The sequence below is a fragment of the Bufo gargarizans genome, chromosome 6 (assembly GCF_014858855.1).
Source record: "Bufo gargarizans isolate SCDJY-AF-19 chromosome 6, ASM1485885v1, whole genome shotgun sequence".
Classification (NCBI taxonomy): domain Eukaryota; kingdom Metazoa; phylum Chordata; class Amphibia; order Anura; family Bufonidae; genus Bufo; species Bufo gargarizans.
In genome coordinates, this window is record NC_058085.1 from 244,893,516 (window position 1) to 244,919,698 (window position 26,183).

The window sequence follows — 26,183 nt, forward strand, 5'->3', positions numbered from 1 at the left end:
CTCATGCTCCTCCTGTTCCTTATGCTCCTCTTATATCGCTTGGGCAGATAAACCACCTAGTTCTATATAGAATTCCTGGGTGTTTATGTCACCCTCCTTGTCCTCATCCTCCTCATGTGCCAGTTCAGCCTCCTCAGAGTTCAGGTGGCAGTTCGATGTAGGTGCCACATATTTTGTATTCTTGCCAGTCAGATTAATCAGTATACCCTCCAGGACATGAAGGAGTGGAAGTACATCATTCATTACATAGTCCTGGCGACTGACAAATAAAGTGGCCTCCTCAAAGGACCTAAGCAAATGGCAGGTCTCATGAATGAGCTATCACTTTCTAACGTCAAAGTTACTCAAATCAGTTACAGGTTTCCTCTGCTCATACAGTCGGTCCAACATGTGGAGAGTGGAGTACCAACATGTGGAAAAGTCGCATATGAGGCGATGTTGGGGAACACCATTCTGCCTTTGCAGGTCACGGAGTGTGTCTTTTGCATGGTAAAAGTGGCTGAAATGCATGCACAGTTTCCTTGACATTTAAAAGATGTCTTGCAGTTGGGTGGAAGACTTTAGAAACCGGGTGACAACTAGATTAAAGAAGTGTGCCATGCAGGGTGCATGGGTCATCTCTCCCTGACACAGAGCAGGATGTTCTTCCCATTATCAGTGACCATGGTTCCTATCTCCAGTTGGTGAGGAGACAGCCAGGATTCCATTTCTTGGTTCCTCCCCAGTCTGACTCTGTTAGCCCAGGCTGACCAGGTGCAGGACCGCGTGACAATACCATGCTTTGCATAGGTGGTATGCTGGATGACCACTCTGAACTGTGCCTACAATGGAGGCTGAGGTCAAGGTGGAGGACCTGAACTTTGGTGCACTAAAATGGCTGTAAAATAGTCATAGTAAAGGCTAGAGCGCTGAAAAATGAAGCACAATGGGGGTAAGAACAGGACAGTTGCCCTGCAAACAAATGTGGATAGGGAAATGACTTAAAAAAACATAGAATAGAAAATAATTTTAAATAATAATCTTGAACTAGGAGGCGGAGGTCAAAGTGGAGTAGGAGGTTGAGGAGGCAGTGGGCATGGCGGTGTAGGTGGAAGCGGCAGAGGAGGATGAGGAAGTAGCCAACATTGCTTTTGTTATTTTTCTTTATATATTTTTTTTCTTTATTTATTTTTATAAATTTGGGAAGAAACTACAAAAAATTGCGTGGTGTCAAAAGGCAGGAAGTGCTCAACCCCATATGCAGTTATGCATCTATACCCAGAGGAGCAGATCCTGCACTTGTGGCCCGTTGCTAATGGCGATCCCCAGCAAAAATGCATACAGTGGAAAATCCCTGCTGCGGACCACAAGCACCACAAAAAAACATCCTACACACAGAAAAATTTGTGGATGTAAATAGCTATATGAAATAAACATTAATAAGGAAGGTGTACTACTGTGGATGCAAACAAACAAGTTTGACTAAACCCTCAAACTGGTGTTAAAATTGAGAATGTAGCCAATATATCGTTTTATGAAGGACATATCTGAGCCCGAGCACCGCACCAAGGTATCTCAAGTAGCTAGGGACCTAACACTAACTTACCTGTGCCGTATGGAAAATACCAGGAGCCAGTGGGAAAATTACAGGAGTGTAGGGTCCGACTCACAGCAAACTCCCAGTTACCTCCAGCATGCAGCATCATCCACAGTAGTGCACCTTCCTTGTTAATGTTAAATTTGGGAAGACCCCAAAACATTGGGAAATAGAATACAAAGAGAAAATGCACTGCAGTATAACAATGACCGGGTGCGGCCGGTATACTTGTCTACTCAGCACAAGGTACGGACAAGTCCTGTGGGACCATGCCTGCTTCATTTTAATGAACGTGAGCTTGTCCACGTTGGCTGTGGACAGGCGGCTGCACTTGTCTGTGATTACCCCCCTGCTATGCTAAACACACGTTCGAACAATACACTTGCTGCAGGGAAGGTGTAAAGGGCAAGCTCAGGCAATGTGCCCAATTTGGAGACCCAGAAGTTGAATGGGGCAGACCTGTCATTCAGTACGTGTAGTCATGTGCACACGTACTGTTCCACCATGTTGCTGAAATGCTGCCTAAGACGTTCCGTATCAGCTGATGGTGCTGGTTGTTGTGGCGTGCTGACAAAGCTTTTCCACATTTCGGCCATGCTAACCCTCCCTTCTGAGGGGCTAACGGTGCCCCAGCTGTGTTGGCGACTTCTTCTTCCTCCTCCTCTGCCTTCGCCTTGTGCTTCCACTTAGTCCATGCTGTCAGGTGTGAATGCCACCAGCAGCGCGTCTACCAGCATGCATTGTACTCGCGCATCTTCCGATCACGCTCCAGTGACGGAATTAAGGACAGCACATTGTCCTTGTAGCGGGAATCCAGCAGAATGGCCACCCAGTAAGCAGCATTGGTTAGAATGTGGGCAACTAGGTGGTTGTTGTGCAGGCACTGCAGCATGTAGTCGCTCATGTGTGCCAGGCTGCCCAGAGACAAGGAGAAGCTGTCCTCTGTGGGAGGTGTATTGTCTGTGTTCTCTGTATGCCTCCAGCCACACTCCATTGATGCCAATAAGCTGCTTTAAGTGCCACCCTGCTGTGAACCTTCTCCTCTTCATCCTCCTCATCCTGCAGAACTGTGCCCTGGCTGGATAGTTGTGTACCTGGCCTCTGTTGATGCAGGAACCCACCCTCTGAGCCACTTGTGGATGACTGGCCTGATAACAGTGAAAATGATCCCTCTTTCTCCTGTGCCACATCCTCTTCCATCATCGCCCGAAGTGTTTTTTCAAGGAGACATAGAAGTGGGATAGTAACACTGAGGACTGCGTCATCAGCACTGGCCATGTTGGTGGAGTGCTCGAAACAGCAAAACACGGCACACACGTCCTACATGGGGGCCCACTCATTGGTGGTGAAGTGGTGCTGTTCTGCAGAGCGACTCACCTGTGCGTGCTGCAGCTGAAACTCCACTATCATCTGCTACTGCTCGCACAGTCTCGCCAGCATGTGCAAGGTGGAGTTCCACTGTGTGGGTACGTCGCATATGAGTCATTGAGCTGGAAGGCCGAAGTAACGATGCAGCGCAGACAGGCGAGCAGCAGCAGGGTGAGAACGCCGAAAGTGCACACAGACAGCCCGCACTTTCTGCAGCAGCTCTGACATATTGGGGAAATTTTTCAGGAACCTCTGTACCACCAAATTCAGCACATGCGCCAGGCAAGGGATGTGCGTCAAACCGGCTAGCCCCAGAGCTGCTACGAGATTTCAACCATTATTGCAAACCACCAGGCCATGCTTGAGGCTCAACGGCACCAACCACTCATCGGTCTGTTGGTCCATGCCCATCCACAGCTCCTGCGCGGTGTGGGGTTTTTCACCCAAACAGATGAGTTTCAAAACAGCCTGCTGTCGTTTCCCCCTGGCTGTGCTGGTTGGTGAAGGTGTTACAGAGTAGGAGAAGGAAACGAGAAATGTCCTGCAATCCTCCGTGGCGGTAGGACATGCGCCAAACTGCTATCCACCTCAGGCCCAGCCGTCACTGCCTTTACCCAGTGTGCAGTAAGGGAGATATAACGTCCCTGTCCATACTTACTAATTCCCGTATTGGTAGTTATGTGGACTTTGCCACATATGGTGTTGGGCAGTGCACACACGATTTTGTCCGCGACTTGGTTGTGCAGGGCAGGGATAGCTTGCTTGGAAAAGTAGTGGCGGCTGGGAACCACATACTGTGGGACAGCCACTGCCATAAGGTTTTTAAAAGTCTCTGTTCTCACCAGATGGAATGACAGCATTTCAAAGGCCAGGAATTTTGAAATGCAGGCATTCAGGACCACGGATCGGTAGGGGGGGTACTTCCTCTTTGTCTCTAGTATTTCAGGGATGGACAGCTGAACACTTCCATGAGACAGTGTGGACATGCTGAGTGACGGTAGTGGAGGTGGTGGTGTTGCTGCCACATCCGTTGTTTGTGGGGTGGCAGGTGCCACTGTCACTCCAAAGGGAGTGGAAGAGGCCGAGACGGCAGCAGAAGAGGGAGCAAGAGGAGCCTGAGATCTTTTGTGGTTTTTCAGGTGTGTACTCCACTGCAGCTCATGCTTTGCATTTAGATGCCTGGTCATGCAGGTGATGCTCAGGTTTAGAACATTTATGCTTCAGGCTCGGATTGCACAGTGTTCAAACCACTCACGTCTTGTCTTCAGCACATTGTCTGAAGAACAGCCATGCCAGGGAACTCCTTGGAGCTGGCTTTGGTGTGCTCAGTCCCTGGGTGCGGTGGGCAGTAGCAGGCATACTAGCTAGGGGACAGCGACTCTGCTTTTGCTCCCTGCCCCCTCTTTTGTTGTGCGGCTGGCGCTGTGTGATCACCACATCTACCTCCGAAGTGCAAGACAGATGCCCATGGGCTGCATGTGCCAACTCTGCGGTTTCAGCAGGGGATCAGGTGGGAGACCATGTGAAGGAACTGGAGGCACGGTCAGCCATCCAATCTACTACCGCCTCTACTTGCTGTTATTGTGTAAAACTTAAATAAAAAAGTATACATATTATATTCGCCGCATCCTTAAAGGAAACCTGTCATCAGGATTTTGTGTTTAGAGCTGAGGACATGGGTTGCTAGATCACTTCTAGCACATCCGCAATACCCAGTCCCCATAGCTCTGTGTGCCTTTATTGTGTAAAAAAAACGATTTGATACATATGCAAATTGACCTGAGATGAGTCGTTTTTTTTACACAATAAAAGCACACAGAGCTATGGGGACTGGGTATTGCGGATGTGCTAGAGGCAATCTAGCAACCCATTTCCTTAGCTCCATACGCAAAATCCCGGTGACAGGTTCCCTATAATAACCTGCTCTATAAAAATATCACATGAACTAATCCCTTAGGTGAACGCCGTAAAAAAGTAAAATAAAAACTGTGAAAAAAAATCCATTATCACCTTACATCACAAAAAGAGTAATACCAAGCAATCAAAAAGTCATATGCACCCCAAAATCATACTAATCAAACCGTCATCTCATCCAGCATAAAAATTAGACCCTACTCAGGACAATCGCCCAAAAAATTAAAATGAACTATGGCTTTCAGAATATGGATAAACAAAAAAATATATTTTTTTTCAAATGCTTTATTATGTAAAACTGAAACAAACAACAAATCATATTTGGTATTGTCGTGTCCATAACAACCTGATCCATAAAAATACCACATGACCTAACCTGTCAGATGAACATTGTAAATAACAAAAAATATATGGTAAACGGTAAAAATCATATGTACCCTAAAATAGTACCAAAAAAACTGCCACCCTATCCTGTAGTTTCCAAAATGGGGTCATTTTTGGGGAGTTTCTACTCTAGGGGTGTATATTCAAATGTGACATGGCAAATTCAAATGATCCCAGTGAAATCTGCCTTCCAAAAACCATATGGCTCCTTTTTTTCTGCGCCATTCTGTGTGCCCATACAGCAGTTTACGACCACATATGGGGTGTTTCTGTAAACTACAGAATCAGGGCAATAAATATTTAGTTTTGTTTGGCTGTTAACCCTTGCTTTGTTAGAGAAAAAAAATGGATTACAATGGAAAATCTGCCTAAAAACTTAAATGTATATACATATTCCTTTAATTCTTGTGGAACACTTAAAGGGTTAACAAAGTTAGTAAAATCAGTTTTGAATACCTTGAGAGGTGTAGTTTCTAAAATGGGGTCATTTTTGGGTGGTTTCTATTATGTAAGGCCCCATGCACACGGCCGTGTTTCACAGCCGTGTGCGGGCCGTGGAACCGCGGCCTGGATCCCTCCTGAGAGCAGGAGCGCACGGCGTCACTGGTTGCTATGACGCCGTGCGCTCCCTGCTGCCGCCGCAATACAGTAATACACTGGTATGATCTATACCAGTGTATTACTGTACTGTGCCGGCAGCAGGGAGCGCACGGCGTCATAGCAACCAGTGACGCTGTGCGCTCCTGCTCTCAGGAGGGATCCAGGCCGCGGTTCCACGGCCCGCACACGGCTGTGAAACACGGCCGTGTGCATGGGGCCTAAGCCTCACAAAGTGACTTCAGACCTGAACTGGTCCTTAAAATAGTGGGTTTTGGAAATGTTATGAAAAATTTCAAGATTTCCTTCTAAACTTCTAAGCCTTGTAACATCCCAAAAAATAAAATATCATTTACAAAATGATCCAAACATGAAGTAGACATATGGGAAATGTAAAGTAATAACTATTTTAGGAGGTATCACTATCTGTTTTAAAAGCAGAGAAACATAAATTTTGATAATTGCTAATTTTTCTTTCTTTTTTGCAAAATGTCTTTTTTTTTAATATAAATAAAAATGAAATATTTTGACTCAAATTTACCACTGTCATGAAGAAAAATGGCCTCGTCCTTAAGGTGAGAAATGGCAGGGTCCTTAAGGGGTTAAAACCTCTTGTCTGCAAAGATGTCTGTGATTGCAACCCCCTGAGAGAGAGCTATCCCTTAGGCCCCTTTCAGACGAGCGAGTTTTCCGCACGGGTGCAATGCGTGATGCGAACGCATTGCGCATGCACTGAATCCGGACCCATTCATTTCAATGGGTCTGTGTACAGTCGTGGCCAAAAGTTTTGATAATTACATAAATATTGGAAATCGGAAAAGTTGCTGCTTAAGTTTTTATATGCAATTTGCATATACTCCAGAATGTTATGAAGAGTGATCAGATGAATTGCATAGTCCTTCTTTGCCATGAAAATTTACTTAATCCCAAAAAAATCTTTCCACTGCATTTCATTGCTGTCATTAAAGGACCTGCTGAGATCATTTCAGTAATCGTCTTGTTAACTCAGGTGAGAATGTTGACTAGCACAAGGCTGGAGATCATTATGTCAGGCTGATTGGGTTAAAATGGCAGACTTGACCTGTTAAAAGGAGGGTGATGCTTGAAATCATTGCTCTTCCATTGTTAACCATGGTGACCTGCAAAGAAAAATGTGCAGCCATCATCGTTGCATAAAAATGGCTTCACAGGCAAGGATATTGTGGCTACTAAGATTGCACCTCAATCAACAATTTATAGGATCATCAAGAACTTCAAGGAAAGAGATTCAATTCTTGTTAAGAAGGCTTCAGGGCGTCCAAGAAAGTCCAGCAAGTGCCAGGATTGTCTTCTAAAGAGGATTCAGCTGCGGGATCGGAGTGCCACCAGTGCAGAGCTTGCTCAGGAATGGTAGCAGGCAGGTGTGAGCGCATCTGCACGCAAGTGAGGCGAAGACTTTTGGAAGATGGCCTGGTGTCAAGAAGGGTAGCAAATAAGCCACTTCTCTCCCCAAAAAACATCAGGGACAGATTGATCTTCTGCAGAATTAGCGAATATGACGAATGTTTTCGTCATATTCCTCAAAACGAAGATAACAAAGTATTCTCCATCTTCATTTTAGCTACCTATTCGTCAACTAATTCTAAGCTAATTCTAGCAATCAAATAGGAAAGTTGAGTATAGAGACAGGTAAGTTTAATTCGATATGCGATTATATTACTTAGCTTTTTTTTATAAATAGAATAATTATAATACTTGATAATTATTATAATTATTCTATTTATAAAAAAAGAAAATATAATATTATAATCGCATAGCGAATTAAAAACAGCTGTCTCTATACTTAGCTGTCTCTATAGTCAACTTTCCTATTTGATTGCTAGAATTAGCGAAGTTGACGAATAGGTAGCTAAAACGAAGATGGAGAATACTTCGTTATCTTCGTTTTGAGGAATATGACGAATACATTCGCCATATTCGCTAATTCTACCAAGCCAACCATAGTAAACCAGGTCCAAGTTGAAATCGCAATTAGATTATTATAACTTGAATTAATTTCAACTTAGACCTGGTTTACTATGGTTGGCTTGGTAGAATTAGCAAAGATGACGAATATGACGAATGTATTTGTCATATTCCTCAAAACGAAGATAACAAAGTATTCTCCATCTTCGTTTTAGCTCCATATTCGTCAACGTCGCTAATTCTAGCAATCAAATTGGAAAGTTGACTATAGAAACAGCTAGGTTTAATTCGCTATGCGATTATATTACTTTGCTTTTTTTTTTATAAATAGAATATTATAATACTTGATAATTATAATTATTCTATTTATAAAAAAAAGAAAAAAATAATATAATCGCATAGCGAATTAAAAACAGCTGTCTCTATAGTCAACTTTCCTATTTGATTACTAGAATTCGTCATATTCATCATCTTCGCTAATTCTAGATGTCAAACCAATAGGAAAGTAGCCTTAAGCTATAATCACAGAACGCCATTATTTAAATCGCATATTAATCGCGATAACTAGAATAATGATGAATATTCGATTTCGACGAATATGAGATGAATATTCTAGCGAATATTTGCGAATTTCGTCGAAATCGAATATGGCACCTCCCGCTCAACACTACTGTGTATTATAAGACCTTTATATTACACACATTACTGGACATATACGAGAAGTGAAGCCCCTATTTTGCATTATGAGATCTTGAGATTATAAAATACATTACCGGAAAATGAAAATAAACACCTGGAAAACAATGCGACTGAGCAAAGAGTGGAAAATTATAATAGTGGGGGTACTACAATTGTATATATTGTGTATTGTTTTCCAATTGTTTTTTTGGCTTTGTTCCAGTTAAGGAAATGGATGGCAAGGGTTAGCAAGAAACAGGGCTAACTACATATATCGTGCTGAAGAACCCCAAATTAAGGCCTCATGCACACGACCATTGCCCGGACGTGTCCGTATTGCGCCCGCAAAGAGCAGGTCCGCATTATGCAGGCACCAGCCGTATGCTCCCCGCATCACAGATGCGGACCCATTCACTTGAATGGGTCCGCAATCCGGAGCTGCAGTGCGGAACGGAGGCACGGAACCCCACGGAAGCACTACGGAGTGCTTCTGTGGTGTTTCTGTCCGTGCCTCCAGACAGCAAAAAAATAGAACATGTTCTATATTTTTTGAGGTGCGGACGGATCACGGACCTATTCAAGTTGAATGGGTCTCAATCCATCCCGACTGCCGCAGGGACGTTGCCCATGCATTGGGGACCTCAAATTGCAGTCCCCAATGCACAGAACGGCCACACAACGGCCGTGTGCATGAGGCCTAACGCTGCGCCGACCTTGGTTGTGTGACCATTGACCAAGTTTATACTTTGTCAGTCTCAGCTCAATCGCATTAAGCTTTCCAGGTTTCGTTTTTCTTTAATCTATTTCTGGTGTATTTTTGAGGGTTGAGCTGTAGTTTTTATTAGTACCATTTTCAGGTACATACGAGTTTTTGATCACTTTTTCTTAAGCTTTTTTGGAGGGGCGAAGGGATCATCAAACAAGCCATCTTTTTTCTGTTACGGCATTCACCGCGCAGATAAATATTTTAATAACTTGGAGATATTCAGACTGTTCAGATGTTTTCTATTGCTTATTTGTATCTGTAAAGCTGAGAAAGGTGGGTGATTTGTTTCATATTTCAAAAAGTTTGCATTTTTCTTACTGTAATTTTTGGTCCCCTTAGGAGACTTTCAACATCCGAAGTCTATTCGCATACAGTATTAGAATGTATTGGCTCCAATGAGCTGAAGTTTTTGCTTCACGAAGTCTCTCAAGACTTCGCGCAATAACTTCATAAATTAATTTGTACTGTAAAAAAAAAGTTTCCCAAACTCGGTTTCGGTTCCAAATGGTACCTTGGAACCAAACCCGAGTTCGGGAAATGTTTTTTTTTACAGTACAAATTAATTTATGAAGTTATTATGCGAAGTCTCGCGAGACTTCACAGAGCAATAACTTCGGCTCATCGGAGCCAATACATTCTAATACTGTACGGAGCTCCTGCTCCGTACAGTATTAGAATGAAGTTTTATGTGAATCGACTTTGGATGTTTCATCCGAAGTCGCTTCGTTCATCCCTACTTGTATCATAGACTGCAATAAAATACAATTGAAATCTATGCAATTTTCACAGGCTACAAATTAAGCCATGACACAAGCAAAGCTTAAAGGCTATCTGTCAGCAGATTTGTACCTATGAAACTGGCTGACCTGTTACATGTGCACTTAGAAGCTGAAGGCATCTTTGTTGGTATCATGTTCATATGTGTCCACATTGCTGAGAAAAATGATTTTTAATAAATGCAAATGAGCCTTTAGGAGCAACAGGGGTGTTGCCATTACACCTAGAGGTTCTGCTCCCTGCAACTGCTACAACCTCTACACGTTAGGACCAGGCAGTGACAACATTGCCACACCAGGCCCTGTCAATAAAGTACAGAGGGTGTGGCAGCTGCTGAGAGAGCAGAGCCTGTAGGTGCGAAGGCAACGGCACCCCATTGCTCCTATAGGCTCATTTGCATATAAAAAAATATATATGAATATGGGACCAACACAGATGCCTCCAGCTGCCAATGGCACATGCAATAAGTTTCGTAGGTGCAAATCTGCTGACATGAATTTTAACAGGCAGTTTACTGTGGCAGGCCTGGGAGCCTTCCCAAGACCCCAGGCTGTCATAGCAAACGATCAGTGCCCCACAATTTCACCACTGGGCTCCAATTAGAGTACAGGACAAATGGAGCCTGGCATCAGAGTAGCCCCAATCCTGGTCATTGTGCCCTGGTGTCAGTTTAATAACACAGCCAGAGAGGCTGCTCCATACACCGCACATATGCATCTTAGGTCATAAAACGGTTAAATGAATGTGCGTCACCTGTAAAAACACAGGCAATTACCATATTGATTTGACATATTTCACCTGCAAAACAAAATGCAATCATAGTAAAAGGCTGTTTTTTTTTGCAATGAGTTTTAAAAATCAACACTAAAACTATGTGCAAACTTGGCCTTAGAAAGCCACTGATACAACTGTGAACCCTGCGGTGCTGACCACTCCCCGCTGCAGTGGGTGTACTGTGTACGGCAGCAGGCAGCAGCAGTGTCATCGTGTACTGTTTGTTGGCGTTAGCTAGGTGTGGTGCAATGAGCTTACAATCAAGGTCATAGGCGCAGCGACACTCCTGCTCATACGGCTATGTCAACAGACAAAAGTAATGGCTTTTGAAATTTAAAGAGGAAACAAAAAAAAAAACAGCTGCAATCCAAAGTCCAAAATAGGCCGCATTCTTAAAGTGATGATGCATGCTGGTGTGACAGTAAAGAGGACATAGTGATAAATTGGCACTGAGGGGTGAGGATCCTTCATTCTGAATATCAGTAGGGGTCCCAGAGGGCACTGACCTCCTGCAGAACATTGCATCCCTAGGATGAGAGGGCACCCATACAGTGCATTGCATCCCAGTGCACCCAAGATTCCCAGTTTCTGCAGAGCATTGTGCAGTGGACGCCTCCCTCCAGGGCCCTTTAAGAGAAAAAAGTACTTGTTTCGTGACGCCAGTTGCAATGAAGCAACAAGGGCGCAGGGCCCCTTTTAGTGATACTGTGTGGATGGTACGTAGGTGTAGGAATGCCAGAGTGGTGTAGGGTAGCCTATAATGTCCCTTAATGTTGGTGCAGGGGCAGACATATCGCCTGTGCAGCTGGTTCAGCTGCACAGGGGCCCAGAGAGGGAGGGGGGGCCCTTCTCATTGCCAAGGTGTTTTTTTTTTTTCCTCCCTTCCTCTGCCAGAGTAACCTGGTCGCCTTGGGGTGGAGGGGGGCGGTGGGCTGATCTGGACTTACTGTGAATCTGCTGCCTATACTCCATAGTTGAAGGACCTGCGATGACATCATAGTCATGTGACCCTTTTCAACACTGGAAGTGGTGGTAGGACCGGTGATGAGGTCACCATCATGTGACCAGTGCAGAAAGAGGCAGCGTTCAGCAGTGGAAGCCTGTGATGCGATAGAATGAATGTAAGTGCCAGAGAAATGCTGGGAGATGTTCTCCCATTATACCTCCTCCCTGCTTAGTGGTAGGGAAATATGTTATTTAACTGGGACTGTATGTTAGAAGGGCTGAAGGGAGGAGGTGGCTGTTACTTACATGGGACCGTATGTTACAGAAGATTGGGGGGAGATGACTGGTGTTATTTACATGGGACTGGATATTATAGAGGACTGGAGGGTAAGGGGTGATGCATTTACATTGGACTGTGTGTTGAAGGGGCTGAAGAAGGGGATTTAAAGGGGTTGTCTGGGTTCAGAGCTGAACCTGGACATATCCCCATTTTCACCCAGGCAGCCCCTCTGACAAGAGCATCGGAGCAGTTCATGCTCCGATGCTCTCCTTTGCCCTGTGCTAAATCAGGCAGGGCAAAGGCATTTTGTGGCGTTCCGGTGACGTACCGGGCTCTCCATAGGGCTGCCAAGCGGAGGCTTCATCCCAGCACTGAGCCCGGTGATGTCACCGGCACTGATGGGCGGGCTCTAGCGCTCACCTATCCTGTAAAACACTGTGTTATTGTAAATAAAAGATCTCTTGCCCTGCGCTATCCAGCACAGGGCAAAGGAGAGCATTGGAGCATGACATACTCCGATGCTAACATCAGGGGGGGTGCAATTATGAGTTTATATGGGTTCGGCTCTGAACCCGGACAACCCCTTTAAGTTATTTACATGGGACTGTATGTTATAGAAGACTGTAAGGAAGAGAGGTTATTTACATGGGACTGTATCATATAGAAGACTGGTGGGAGAGGACTGGTGTTATTTACATGGGACTACATGGACAGGCATTATCAATTCTGTAGGCAGTGATGGCGGCATTACTACTGAGGGCTCCAAAGGGGTGCCTTATAGATTGACCTTATTTCTATTACAGGGTTCCTTATTAGTACTGAGGGAACTGTAGGGGTGCTATGGGGGGGAGGGGGGGTTCCGTCTAGCAGTGAGCCCGGTGACGTCACCGGCACTAATGGACAGGCTTTAGCCCTGCCTTAGCCTGTAAAGCCTGGCGACGTCACTGGGAACACTGCTAGGGATGTAAACTTCACAGCCCTTGCCCTACACTTTACAGCTCCGGCCAAGGGAGAGCATCGGAGTATGAAATGTTATAGGGGCTGAGCGGGGGGAGAAGGGGATATGTAAGGGTCAGCTCTGAACCCGGACAACTGCTTTAAAGGGCATCTGTCAGCAGTTCTGTACCTATGCCACTGACTGACTTGTTACATGTGCGCTTGGCAGCTGAATACATCTGTGTTGGTCCCATGTTCATATGTGCCTGCATTGCTGAGAAAATTAGCCTGTAGGAGCAACAGGGGCATTGCTATTACACTAGAGGCTCCGGTTTCTTTGCAACTTCTGCTCCCTGTCTACTTTGACAGGGACTGGCAGTGAAAATGTCATCACAACTGGCAATGTCAAAGTACAGAGGGCGCGGCAGTTACAGAGAGAGCGAAGTCTCTAGGAGTAATCGTAAAACCCCCTTTTGCATATAATAAAACATTTTTCTCAGCAATGCGGGCACATATCTGGACATAACTGCTGGGAAGGGGCACATATCTGGCATAGCTACTGTGCAGGGGGCACATATTTGGGCATAACTACTGTGAAATGGGCACAGATCTGGGCATAACTGCTATGAAAGGGGGCATCTCTGGGCATACCTACTGTGAAGGGGGGCACCCTGGGAATAACTACTGTGAAGGGGGCACATCTGGGCATAGCTACTGTGAAGGGGGCACAGTGTGGGCATTACTACTATATGCAGCTACAAAGGGGGAATAATTACTATGTGGGGACATTAAGGGGACTGGTTGTGTACAGTTATGCTTTGGGCAGAGTTAGAGGCGTGACCTAGTATAAAAAATATAAATATACATACTGTAAACATATTGATCCATATTCACAAGATGTTTTTTATTTGCATGTGTATATTTATATTTGTATGTGTGTTTTTTTGTTTTTTTTTTGGGGGGGGGGGCAGGTAGATTCCTTGCACAGGGGCCCTCTGCTGTTTGTGTCCGCCCCTGTGTTGGTGCACGTGTCACTGTGCTCCTACCTGGATACGCTGGACCCTAGGCGTTGGCTCTACAGCTGATGAGCGGGGATGAGGAAATAAATGGAGTCCAGACCTTGTGATGAAGTTGATAACAGCTTTAATTTGCATAAACCTCTCTCCAAACTGTTTCAGGCTTTGTCTTGGTTTCAGCAGGCGTTTGGATTAACTGTGGCAGGCAAACTCCTCTCTTCTACATCTGTTGCTCTGTGGCTCTGCTGTGCTGACAGGCTGGCTATAAAACTCAGCTTCTTCTTTATGCTGTACTTAACTTTGTAATCTGGTCTGTCTCTAGCTTTGTCCAGGGAACACTTTACTCCTGGTTTCAAAGGCTTCAAGCTTCTGCCTCCATATCCAGGTGCTCCAGCTGGTTTGGCAAGGGCTGGTCCAACAGGGCCAGGCTCCTTCTGCCTTCCCCTAACTAGAACACCCTCCCTGTAGAGGTGGGTGTTATAATGGAATAGAAAGCTCCATTCTCTGGGCTCTTTCACACTTGCATTCTTGTCTTCCGGCATAGAGTTCCGTCGTCGGGGCTCTATGCCGGAAGAATCCTGATCAGTTTTATCCTAATGCATTCTGAATGGAGAGAAATCCGTTCAGGATGCATCAGGATGTCTTCAGTTCCGGACCGGAACGTTTTTGGGCCGGAGAAAATACCGCAGCATGCTGCGCTTTTTGCTCCGGCCCAAAATCCTGAAAGGCATTAATTCAGATCCGGCCTTAAGCTAAACGTTGTTTCGGCGCATTGCCGGATCCGACGTTTAGCTTTTTCTGAATGGTTACCATGGCTGCCAAGATGCTAAAGTCCTGGCAGCCATGGTAAAGTGTAGTGGGGAGCGGGGGAGCAGTATACTTACCGTCCGTGCGGCTCCCGGGGCGCTCCAGAGTGACGTCAGGGCGCCCCACGCGCATGGATGACGTGATCGCATGGCACGTCATCCATGCGCATGGGGCGCTCTGACGCCATTCTGGAGCGCCCGGGAGCCGCACGGACTGTAAATATACTGCTCCCCCGCTCCCCACTGCTACTATGGCAACCAAGACTTTAATAGCGTCCTGGCTGCCATAGTAACACTGAACGCATTTTGAAGACGTCTTCAAATGCTTTCAGTTCACTTGCGTTTTTCCGGATCCGGAGTGTAATTCCGGCAAATGGAGTACACGCCGGATCCGGACAAGGCAAGTGTGAAAGAGCCCTAAGATAGCCCTGCTATGTTTGCTGCCATCTGCTGGTGAACCAGGAAAATTACATGTTAACAGTTACATAAATAAGAAATATGAATACACATTTTGCAGGACCTGGAAATTAATACATAGAATGACATTAGGTTAACCATAGGAGATAGTAGCGGAGTGCAAAAGTGGTAATCCACCTCTGGGGTGTTACAATTGCATCCCAGTGTACCCAAAGTTCCCAGTCTCTGCAGAGCATTGCATCTCAGTTCACCCAGAGTTCCCAGTCCTGCAGAGCATTGCATCTCAGTGCACCCTAGAGTTCCCAGTCCCTGCAGAGCGTTGCTGCTGTGGATGTGGTTCTCCTGCTGATATTGCAGTATACAGTGTGGGTGTCTGCTGGCACTGACCAGAAGCTTGGTAAAACATGCTTTCTAACAAACTCCATAGTGTTGCTCCTCTCACAGAAAGTAAGTCTGGTGACGTGGGCATGACATCATGAGGTTGTTTAGCCCACTAGGAAATGTGGCTGCCCACTGTAGGCAGGGCAGACGTCCTCTCCTGGCACACCTCCCTCTCGTCTGTGGAGTTTACAGTGTGTTTTTCTGGCAGAGCTGCTCTGTCTTCCTGAGGCTTAGAATTTCTGGCTGCGTGCGAGCTGAGAGAGGAGGTAAGTACGCGGACAGCCGCTGGAAATAATTATGTGATTATATATAAAGATCAGAGGAAACTCGTACTAATGTCCCAGTATATAGAATGTTATATACATTGCGTATCCTGAAGTTTAAAGTACATGGCTCATATAACCAAGCAGGTCTCTCCCTAGTCACTGGCCCCAAGCTCCATTCACATAGATGAAGGATATTATCAGGGGTGTAGCTACAGGGGTGCAGAGGCTGTAGTGGCTCCAGGGCATGTTATGTATTTTGCATTAGGGCTCAGGAGATTTCCACAGGCACCGACCGTGTGGCCACCATTTGCGAATGCGGTCTGCACTGCAAAAACTTAATGCATGCACTCCGGAAGCACTCCATAGTGCATGGGTCCACATCTATGATATGGTGTGCACATGGCTGGTGCCCGTATATTGCAGACCCGCTGTTTGCGGCCGTGTGCATGAGCCCTAAGGTCTCGGTTGCCCGGCCGTTACATGCATTGGCGACCACAATTTGCGGATTCCACAAACGGATCCAGATCAATTCAATTTGAATGGGTCCATGATCCTTCCGCATTGCAAATATAATAGAACATGTTCTATTTCTTTGCGGTGTTGAGGCACGGAGGGAAAGCCCATGAAGCACACCGTAGTGCTTCCGTGCCTCTGTTCCACACTGGACCTTCAGGATTGCGGTCCCATTCAAAGAAATGGGTCCACATCCGTGATGTGGTGCATGAGCCCTAAGGCCCCTTTCACACGGGCGAGTATTCCGCGCGGATGCGATGCGTGAGTTGAACGCATTGCACCCGCACTGAATCCTGACCCATTCATTTCTATGGGTCTGTTCACTTATGCGTTGCGTGAAAATCGCAGCATGCTCTATTTTGTGCGTTTTTCACGTAACGCAGGCCCCATAGAAATTAATGGGGTTGCGTGAAAATCGCATCATGGTTATAAGGGAAAATAATAGCATTCTGAATATAGAATGCATAGTACAATAGCGCTGAAGGGGTTAAAAAATAAAATAAAAAATTTAACTCACCTAAGTCCACTTGATCGCGCTGCCCGGCATCTCGTCTGTCACTCCGGTCATCACATGTTCCATCACATGATCTTTTACCATGGTGATGGATCATGTGATGACCGGAGTGACATCACCACAGGTCCTGTTCCTGCAATGAATGCTTACCACAGGTCCTGTTCAGCAAAGGAGACAGAAGAGATGCCGGGCTACGCGATCAAGTGGACTAAGGTGAGTTACATTTTTTATTTATTTATTTTTTTAACCCCTCCAGCGCTATTTTACTATGCATTCTGTATTCAGAATGCTATTATTTTCCTTTATAACCATGTTATAATGGAAAATAATACAATCTACAGAACACCGATCCCAGACCCGAACTTCTATGAAGAAGTTCGGGTTTGGGTACCAAACATGTGCGATTTTTCTCACGCGAGTGCAAAACACATTACAATGTTTTGCACTCGAGCGGAAAAATCGCGGGTGTTCCCGCAACGCACCCGCACATTTTCCCGCAACGCCCGTCTGAAAGAGGCCTAAGTGTTTTTCTGCCCTCTATAGTGCTAATTTTGATCATATGAAGGCCTCTTTCACACATCTCCACGAACAGCACACATATTTATTGACTCTAATGCCACCAGAGCTCATTTGCATCCCTTTCTACCCAGAATTCCAGAGGAGCATATAAGACGTATAAGCCTCCTCACACCAATTAAGGCGCTCCCTCCCCAAGGAGAGATAGTAACCCCAAAATCCGGATTTAGGCCTCTCACGCAGTTAAGCCAGTACTCTCTGCTCTGCACTAATGAGAGGCACCCTGAAACAGCTGTCTGCAGATGAGGTGCTGACTTCTTTTATTATCCAAGTCATGTCTCAAAGCCTATTTAAAGGGATTCTGTCACCAGATTTTACCCTATTAGGCTAGCTGACATTAGCGATGTGCTAATGTCAGCTAAACCTAACTAGCCTATTCCTACTTTTATCTATGCCCCCGTTTCGCCAGAAATCTAACTTTTATAATATGCTAATTAACCTCTAGGAGCAGGGGAGGGCGTTGTTCCTGCTCCTAGAGCCTCCGTTCTCCCACCTTTGTCACCTCCCTCCAAGTGACAGAGCCAGGCAGCGCTCACATCTGTCTGCCAGCCCTGTGCTCTGGTGAAATATCGCGCCGTTCAGCATTCGGCGCAGGCGCGGTGAGGGAAAGACGCTCGCAGGCTGCCGGCTTCCTCACCGCACTGAACGGCACGAGATTTCACCAGAGCACAGGGCTGGCAGACAGATGCGAACGCTGCCTGGCCCTGTCAATCAGGACTTGGAGGGAGGCGACAAAGGTGGGAGAACGGAGCCTCTAGGAGCAGGAACAACGCCCCTCTACTCCTAGAGGCTAATTAGCATATTATAAAAGTTTGATTTATGGCGAAATGGGGGCAGAGATGAAGGTAGGAATAGGCTAGCTAGGTTTAGCTGACATTAGCACATTGCTAATGTCAGCTAGCTTAATCGGGTAAAATCTGGTGACGGAAACACTTTAAGGCTGGGTTCACACTGGCGTGACGGATTTGTTCAGGATGCGTCCCGGGTGCATTGCAGCAAACCCGCACAAGTAGGTACGCAATTGCAGTCAGTTTTGACTGCGATTGCGTTCCGTTGTTCAGTTTTTATCGCGCAGGTGCAATGTGTTTTGCACGTGTGTGATAAAAAAATTAATGTGGTGCCAGAACCTGAACTTCTTCACAGAAGTTCAGGTTTGGGTTAGGTGTTGTGTAGATTGTATTATTTTCCCTTATAACATGGTTGAAAAAAAATTAAAATAATTTAACTCACCTTAATCCACTTTTTCGCGCAGCCGGCATCTCTTCTGTCTTCATCTGTGAGGTAAAGGACCTGTGGTGATGTCACTGCGCTTATCACATGGTCCGTCACATGATCCATCTCCATGGTGATGGATCATGTGATGGACCATGTGATGAGCGCAGTGACGTCGTCACAAGTCCCTTACCTCACAGATGAAGACAGAAGAGATGCCGGCTGCGCAAACAAGTGGATTAAGGTGAGTTAAATTATTTAAATTTTTTTCAACCCCTCCAGCCCTATTTTACTTAGCATTCTGTATTCAGAATGCTATTATTTTCCCTTATAACCATGTTATAAGGGAAAATAATAATGATCGGGTCCCCATCCCGATCGTCTCCCAGCAACCGTGCGTGAAAATCCCACCGCATCCGCATTTACTTGCAGATGCTTGCGATTTTCACACAGCCCCATTCACTTCTACGGGACCTGCGTTGCGTGTAAAACGCACAATATATAGCATGCTGCGATTTTCATGCAACGCACAAGTGATGCGTGAAAATCACCGCTCATGTGCACAGCCCCATAGAAATGAATGGGTCCGGATTCAGTGCGGGTGCAATGCGTTGAAATCTCGCCCGTGTGACGGATTAGGTCCGGATGCGTTCAGAGTGCGTTCAGTTAAACTCGCACCATTTTGCAAGCAAGTTCAGTCAGTTTTGTCTGCAATGGCGTTTAGTTGTTCAGTTTTTTCCGCGCTTTGATGCGTTTTTCACACGCGTGATAAAAAACTGAAGGTTTACAAACAACATCTCTGAGCAACCATCAGTGAAAAACGCATCGCACCCGCACTTGCTTGCGGATGCAATGCGTTTTTCATGCAGCCCCATTCACTTCTATGGGGCCTGTCCTGCGTTACAAACGCAGAATATAGAGCATGCTGCGATTTTAAAGCATTGCAGAAGAGATGCGTGAAAAAAAACGCTCATGTGCACAGCCCCATTGAAATGAATGGTGCCGGATTCAGTGCGGGTGCAATACGTTCACCTACCGCATTGCACCCGCGCGGAAATCTCGCCCGTGTGAAGTCAGCCTTAAAGGATTGAACACTGACTTATAGGACAACTGCCTTACATCTGGTGGCATTAGAGGCAGAGCTTGTTAAGAGCTCATTTGCATCCCTTTCTTGTCTGAGCCTCAGGAACACAGATTCATATATTTTCCATTAGTAGCTGACCGTAAGGAAAGGATGATTGCTGGATTAGGGTTCTGTCAGCAGTGTATGGGAGTAACTGTTTTTGCCCATTAGGTGTCCCATTTGTCTTTGTCATATTCTGAGTGGACTCCTATGAGTTTCTGTTTTTTATATAAATGGTTCTATATATGTTGGTAAGGCTGATTAGTCAGCCTGCATTTGTGGGAGGGGCGGAGGCTCTTCATATACGAGCCACACCCTCACTCTCAGGTGTGTGTTTTCAGGTGCCATTAGCACACTAGCTTCTCTGGTGGTAGGAGTCTTTCTTTGCAGCATGGAGCTTGTTATTTTGCTCTCTGCTACCATAGCATGCACGCGCCATATTACGTAAGTAGGTTGGGCCGGGGCCGTCTCTCCAGGCCGGTCGGATCCGACTTTGCTAGCGAACGGGAGGCTTCACCTCAGAATCTGCCACCTCAGGTTTGCTCGTTTGGGCCTAAATACTTCCATTTGGTTGTTGGTAAGAAGAGTTGGTTCCTATAAATCTTACAAGTTTCACTTTGCTTCGTTCATCTCGTATGAAAAGTTTCTTTACAGCAATCCGGCTGAAGTAAGAGTTACCCGGGCTGCACCTGACGTCATGTTTGGAGATCGGACGCAGCGTTTATTGTTTATGCCTTTTGCTGTAGCTGTTCCTTGCCATGTGTCTCCTCCCCCCCCCCCTTCCCCCGCTACCACCATCTTTAAACTTCATGTATTTCACTTTCGTAAGCCGTGTACCGGGGTGGGCTCCCCAGGATACAGCAAAGTCACAGACATGGAAGCAACACTGACACCAGCTTTATATGGAAGAATATATACTTTACTTTGGAAACAGTATTAACACAAGTACAAACAGTATAAGTAATACCCCAGGCCCACAGTCACCGTCCCTGTCCGAGGGACAGGCCTAGCCTGCTGGCGTACACAGCAGAGCCTACAAGTCGCACTGTGCCGCTATAGAAGACACACCTAACCGGTGGCAGACGCAGCAGAGCCTGCAAGTCAATTACTGCGCTGCAGTCCAGTACAGTAAAGCCTAACAAAGCTATAACCCTATCTAACTAGCGCATACAAGGCCTAGGCTAGTCTTTGTTACTTTAAGCGCCAAACAGTGAAGTACAATTGGTAATCAGGTGTACTGACCTGCGTCCGTTCTGAGCCGTAGGATGCCGCCACCAAGCTCTCAGCAACCGTGCGGCCTTGCTTGATGCTAAGGTTTTCTGTCCATACACTGGAACTGGTCTTCCTGGGACAACCTCTCTTTCAAAGTGCTGGATCCAGACAGGGGACAGCAGATGCGCTCCTTCCTTTGAGTATCCATTCACTGCCGGACATCTGCAAGCCAGGATGGAATCGGATTCAGTCCCTCACAGCACAATCCTTCCACCATGTCAGATCAACACTTACTGGTTCACCCAGAAGCATGCTGACTGTGCTGCAAAACAGCGGCCTCTAGTGCCCAGAAAACCAAATGACGGCTCCAATACAATTTAAACATAAATATACAGGCAGAGCTTCTCCACAATCTCATACTTTCATGCTCCGCTGTTATCCTGAGCGGCATTTACACTTTCGGCTTTTATTTAATGTCTTATGCTGCATCCGCACGTCCTTACTGTACTGCACTTTTCTACTCTTGGTTCGCATTCACTCAGATTGGTCTCACATTCAAGCTGCGCTCACCTGTTGGCTGTTACATCTCATTCCGTCACCAGCCGACAGCCGGATCCGTATTACATGCCTGTTATTACATGTTGTATACTCGGCTTACAGCCATAGCGGCTACTGTTACTCCGTTTTCATGCTCTGGACGCACCACCCTGGTGTTCCCACCTTGCTCCACTCACAACCAGAGCTGCGTTTATTCCAATTTTAATGCTCTGCTTATACCCAAAGTTGTGTTCACAGTTCTACTGCTACACCAGTTCGCATACCCCACTCACCAAAGCCGCTTTCCATGTCTGCTGTCACATCAAGTTAATATTCCGTTTACATCCAAAGCTGCGTCCGCATATCTGCTTTTCACATCTTGTCCTATACTCCTTTCACTACTAGAGCTGCGTCTACATGTCTGCTTTTAAATCTTGTCCTATACTCCTTTCACTACTAGAGCTGCGTCCACATGTCTGCTTTCGCATCACGTCAATACTCTGCTCACTTTCAGGTTGCATTTATACATCTGCTTTATACCATGCTTTTCATGCGCTACCCATACTCAAAGCTGCGCCTATACCATGTTTTTAGGTACTCACATCCAAAGCTGCATTCACCCATTTGTTGTTACATCATGTGTTGTACTCTGCTCCCACTCAAAGCTGCATTCTCCTGTTTATTGCTACATCATGGTTTTGCTCAATGTCACCGGGGCAGTCTGCACCCACCGCTCTGGTACCTCTCTCCTGACAAACATAACTGCGTTCTTTTCAGGCTTACGTTCCCTTCCTCGGTGGTCTGTCACATTCCATAGGCCTAGTTTATTTTTAATCCTGGTTCGTATTCACTCAGACTGGTCTCCTGTTACTTCTGGTTCGTATTCACTTAGATTGGTCTCCTGCCCTAGTTCACCAAACAGCTCCTCAGCGGAGGTCAGTGGGCCAGAAAGTTTCCTGCTATGTTTTCACAAGCTGTTCATTTGTTTGTCACGATAAGAGACTTCTCTTAGCGAACTTGCAATGCCCCAGGCATTTCATGTTTACGTTTATGGTTTGCTGTGGTTAGTGTTTTATGTATGCACGTGCTTCGGATTACTAATGTCTATATTTTTAACGCCTGTTGGCAGTCATATTCCTTAGGCCACCTTCTAGCCAATCCAATCATTCAAGTCGCTTCATATGCCATCAGGTCCGGCTTACGTTTTAATTACTCATAGTCACCGCAACGTCATCCCTCTGGCTTCGGGGGCCCTATGACCAATCCGGCCTCATGGCTCCGGGGGCCCCTTGACCGCTTTTCATGTTTTGTTTGTTAAGGGTATGACATGGTTGTAGGCTGTTTAGTGTCCCAGGTTTCTGTTGGAGGTTATGCGAGTCCATGTCTTTGTCTTTCTAGGTTATCGAGTCCCGGTTGCTTACTAAACCCATTGGGTTAAGGCCCAATCTTTTCCCCAGCCGTCCTTAATTCTAAGGTTCGCATCCCGGCGGCTGCCTGGCCCCATGGGCCCCTGGTGGTTGCTTCAGCCCCATGGCTTCAGGGGTCTGACCAATGGGTGTCTGTCCACCTGTGCAGCTATGCTTTTGAATGACTCATATCTTTACCTGCTTGCCAGCTTATGTTATTAATTTTAGTTAATGTCCGTTATTATCTCCATTTTCTGTCACGTTTCCCTTCGTCTTTTCAGGTCATGCAGTTGAACTATTGGGGTCACCTTCCACGTCGGTCAGGTCTCGTTCCTAACGATATTTCGCCTTGCATGTTATTCAGGCCACGTAGTTTATCTTGGGTATCGCCTGCCACATTGGTCAGGCTCATGGTTTAATTTCACGTGCACCTTATTCATGTCACTTTTCATAGTTATAATTCTTAAAAAAAAAAAAAAAAAAAAAAAAAAAACTCGGCCCCATGGCTTCGGGGGCCCGACGACTGTTTTCAAACCTGCTGGGCTAATTGCCTGGTTGGTTGTCCATCTGTGCTTCTAGGCTGATTTGGCCCCTATGTATCGCACACATACCTGCTTCCCTAATTTCCTAATAATCCATGTTGATTGCTCCATGTTGATCCATGGCTTTGGGGGCCCGACGACTGCTTCGGCCCCATGGCTTTGGGGGCCCGACGACTGCTTCGGCCCCATGGCTTTGGGGGCCCGACGACTGCTTCGGCCCCATGGCTTTGGGGGCCCGACGACTGCTTCGGCCCCATGGCTTTGGGGGCCCGACGACTGCTTCGGCCCCATGGCTTTGGGGGCCCGACGACTGCTTCGGCCCCATGGCTTTGGGGGCCCGACGACTGCTTCGGCCCCATGGCTTTGGGGGCCCGACGACTGCTTCGGCCCCATGGCTTTGGGGGCCCGACGACTGCTTCGGCCCCATGGCTTTGGGGGCCCGACGACTGCTTCGGCCCCATGGCTTTGGGGGCCCGACGACTGCTTCGGCCCCATGGCTTTGGGGGCCCGACGACTGCTTCGGCCCCATGGCTTTGGGGGCCCGACGACTGCTTCGGCCCCATGGCTTTGGGGGCCCGACGACTGCTTCGGCCCCATGGCTTTGGGGGCCCGACGACTGCTTCGGCCCCATGGCTTTGGGGGCCCGACTACTGTTTTCAAACCTGCTGGGCTGATTGCCTGGTTGGTTGACCATCTGCGCATCTAGGCTGATTTGGCCCCTATGTATCGCATACATACCTGCTTCCCTAATTTCCTAATAATCCATGTTGATCGCTCATTTTATGTTTTGACCGCAAACTGGTCCGGTTCGCCCTACAGCATTATTGTCATGTCTTACGCAGATATTTTGTCTTTCTTTAATTGTTCATGCTTTTGTTCAGGTCCTGCCAGAGGAAGAACAAGTAGGGCAATTCGCTCTAGCATTTCAGTCTCTGATCGTAGTCGATCATATCTTGTCAACCAGGTCCCCGCACAAAGTCTTTGCCTTTTTACCACGACCAGGAATTCATTTTCGCCAGTAGCTTCATTGCATTGCATTCCCTCACTCATGGGAGGGCATAGACAGAATCTTGTATATTATGGCTTCATAGCTTCTTGCCGCACTAACCTCAGACTCCCTACAACCATGTTGAATCGGGTTTTGGACAAGGTTCAGCATTTCCTCACGGTAGAAGATTCAGATAGTAGGTCGGTCTTCACGTCTCAAGCGTAAAAACAATTCTCAGGGGCGCACAGTAGAACAAAGTGCGGATAGCTGTTGTCTGGGTAACTATTCAAGGATTCTCTTCCTATCTACCTGGTTCTTTTTGGCCCTCATTCCTGCATAGTCTAGGCAATTAGGCTTTGGTCCCACGATCTCCTGACGCTAGGGCTTTGCCAGTACTCGCACTAGAACCAAACTTTACAAGTTTCAGTTGGTTTATGATCCATTTCACAACGTATTCTCGGTCCTCCATTCCGCTTTGGTGCAGTATCCGCAATATTGAGCATCATGTCTCTGGCCTTGTCATCCACAAGATGGGTTGTAGGTTTCCTACTGGTCTTGCCTCACATACCCTGAATTTTTGCTCTAGATCCCGGATGCCTTGCAGTTGGCTTGGGGATTAGTTTGTACATGCCATTCAAATTCCTTTTCTACCCTACTTGGCTTGGTTTTTGCCCACTTATAGGCCTACCCACGATCATGGCTTAGGGCACACAACAAGCCATTTAGTCAGGTCAGCTAAGACACGCCTAGCTGGGTTAGGTTGTTCCCGTTGTTTTCTCCCTAGGGTTCTTCGGATACCTCTTGGCCGTAGCCATGACCACAAGTATTAATAACCGTTTCCCGTTCAGCACCGTAATATTAGGTCACTGTAAGAATTGGGTAAACATTCAGCGCCATAATAGTACCATGCTGTGATGGTGCAGACGTAGGAGCTTAGACCGTGCCATCAGCTGCACTGCCTACTATTATTCAGCTGGCATCCTGCTCTCGCTGGCGCAATCAGCACCCTGTTAATCCAAATGTGGGCTGCCAAGTAGTTGTCAAGGCAGCTGAGAGGCTTTCTGAAGGCCCCCATGTCTGTCATGTTGCCTGTGGCAGGATGTAATAGGATGTCAATTAATAGCCTGATATTGCAGTTTATAATACAATAAATCATAATTAGTACATAATACAGTCCCTAAGGCCCCTTTCACAAGAGCGAGTTTTCCGCGCAGGTGTGATGTGTGAGATGAACCTGCACCTGCACTGAATCTTGACCCATTCATTTCATTCATTTCAATGGATCTGTATTCATATCCAGATGTTTTTTTTTTTTTTTTTTTTTTTTTTTTTTTTTTCACTAATAAGTTCTGCGTTTCATAAAAAATCGCAGCATGTTCTATATTCAGCATTTTTCACGCAGCCCTGGCCCCAAAGAAGTGAATAGGGATTCAGTGAAAAATGCATTCCATCCAGATGTAATGCATTTTTCACTGATGTTCGCTAGGAGACGTTGTTTGTAAACCTTCAGTGTTTTTCACACGCGTGAAAAACACATCAAAACAGATTGCACCCGTGCGGAAACAACTGAACGCAATTGGAGACAAAACTGAGCTTGCTTGTAAAATGGTGCGAGTTTCATTGAACCCATCCTGAACGCGTCCTGACACAATCTGTGTCATTTGAATGAAAGGGGCCTTTGCAGACCACAAAATGGATAATGTTATGTGCATGAGGCCTAAAAATAAATCTTTGC

The 26,183-nt window shown here is 46.3% G+C and overlaps 1 protein-coding gene across 1 annotated transcript in view; it reads left to right on the forward strand.

The window, feature by feature from the left end:
- Positions 1–15,698: 15,698 nt before the first annotated feature.
- Positions 15,699–26,183, forward strand: part of LOC122939831 — a 31,738-nt gene continuing 21,253 nt past the window's right edge. Inside the window, exon 1 of the mRNA XM_044296010.1 lies at positions 15,699–15,825. The gene's annotated coding sequence lies outside the window, so the exon portion shown is untranslated. The remainder of the gene's footprint in view (positions 15,826–26,183) is intronic.